The sequence below is a fragment of the Mandrillus leucophaeus genome, unplaced genomic scaffold (assembly GCF_000951045.1).
Source record: "Mandrillus leucophaeus isolate KB7577 unplaced genomic scaffold, Mleu.le_1.0 Scaffold30, whole genome shotgun sequence".
NCBI lineage: Eukaryota > Metazoa > Chordata > Mammalia > Primates > Cercopithecidae > Mandrillus > Mandrillus leucophaeus.
Window position 1 is genome coordinate 756,966 of NW_012103143.1, and position 2,006 is coordinate 758,971.

Genomic DNA, 2,006 nt, shown 5'->3' on the forward strand with positions numbered 1-2,006 from the left:
ACTGGGTTAAAGCGATTCTCCTGTCTTAACCTCCTGAGTAGCTGGGATTATAGGTGCGCACCACGACACCCAGCTAATTTTTGCGTTTTTAGTAGAGACAGGGTTTCACCATGTTGGTCAGGCTGGCCTCGAACTCCTGATCTCGTGATCCACCCGCCTCGGCCTCCCAAAGTGCTGGGATTACAGGCGTGAGCCACCGCGCCCGGCCAGTACCTTTCTTTATCTTGGTCCTATCAAAGAAAACAAACTATTTTTACAACTCAGTTACAAGATGAATACTCTAAAGACAGAAATACATAGGAAACAGTTCTACCTTTTGAAACTTCTTTTCTAAAGTAATTTTTAATTGAAGGATGGAGACAGGCCAGGTGAAGTGTCTCACACCTATAATGCCAGTGCTTTGGGAGGACAAGATGGAAGGATCGCTTGAGCCCAGTAGTTAGAGACTAGCCTGGGCAATATATTGAGACCCCCATCTCTACAAAAAAAAAAAAAATTAGCCATGCATGGTGGCGCATACCTGTAGTCCCAGCTACTCAGGTGGCTGAGGCAGAATTGCTTGTACCCAGGCATTTGAGGCTGCAGTGAGCTATGATCAAGCCACTGTGCTCCAGCCTGGGTGACAAAGTAAGACTGTTTCTAAAATAAAAAATAATGAGGACTTAAAAATGCTTGCTTGCTGAATGAAGTGATCAGAGGTATTCCCCTTTTCCTTTGTAAATTGTCTTGGCCCTCTGAATCTACCTTCCGACTGTCTGTATCCTTAGATATTTAACAGACTTCTGCTTTTGCTCTGTGACCCTAATTTTGTTTAGGTTCTACTTGGTGTGAGTACATTAATTTTTGTTTTGAACGCATTTAAAAACTTAATTGTGGAAGAAAAGTAAACCAAAAAAAATGAGATTTTAAACATTATTGTTTTGTAGAGATGAGGTCTCACTATGTTGCCCAGGCTGGTCCTGAACTCCTGGGCTCAAGCAGTCCTCCCACCTCGGCCTCCCAAAATGCTGGGATTACAGGCATGAGCCACTGCACCTGTCCTGTTATTATTTTTGAGACAGAGCCTTGCTCTGTCACCCAGACTGGGGTGCAGTGGTGAGATCATGGCTCACTGCAGCCCCAAGCTCCTGGGCTTGAGCCATCCTCCAGCCTCAGCCTCTTGAGTAGCTAGGGTCACATGTGCACACCTCCATGCCCAGTTACTTTTTAAATTTTTTCTAAAGATGGGATCTCACTTTGTTGCCCTGGCTGGTCTCAAACTCCTGGCTGGTCTCAAGCTCTCATGCAATAGCCTCCCAAAACACTGGGATTACAAGTGTGAGCCACCATGCCCAGCTAAGATTTTTATTTTAGGTCCAGAACATTCTGTGAGTATTTGGTAAGAATGTTCTTCCTTTAGTATTAATCACAATGATGATTTATTGAGCATTTACTATGCATTAGGCCTTGTGCTCGACTTAAAGGCGGTTATAGTAGTGAACAAGATAGATTTGGTTTCTCCCTTTATGCCCCTAGTGAAGATATCTTACTCTATTCTATTGCCTCCTTAAGCCTATGCCTAGAAAAAAGGGAACATCAGCTATTGTCCTGAAGAGTTTGCTCGGATTCTGAGACTTTTGGGAGATCTGAATCCAAGTTCAAGAATCATGGGCTGACTGCCTTCAAAACATCTAGATTATTTATAAGTTTTTCCTTACTCTTCATTTTTGAATTATTGTCTTTGGGTTGATGCAGAGAAGGGAAAGACCATTCCTAGTGGCCCTGCTCCAGTTAATATCTGTGAAATTGCTTTGAAAGATGTGAAAATCAGCCAGGCGTGGTGGCTCATGCCTGTAATCCCAGTGCTTTGGGAGACCAAGGCGGGAGGATCACGAGGTCAGGAGTTTAAGACCAGCCTGGTCAGGCCGGGCGCCGTGGCTCAAGCCTGTAATCCCAGCACTTTGGGAGGCCGAGACGGGCGGATCACGAGGTCAGGAGATCGAGACCATCCTGGCTAACACCGTGAA

At 44.9% G+C, this 2,006-nt stretch overlaps 1 protein-coding gene across 1 annotated transcript in view; it reads left to right on the top strand.

Moving 5' to 3' along the window:
* The window catches only part of LOC105544451 (chromosome unknown open reading frame, human C11orf80), a 119,145-nt gene that overhangs the window by 15,424 nt on the left and 101,715 nt on the right, over window positions 1–2,006 (top strand). The gene's annotated exons all lie outside the window — the stretch shown is intronic.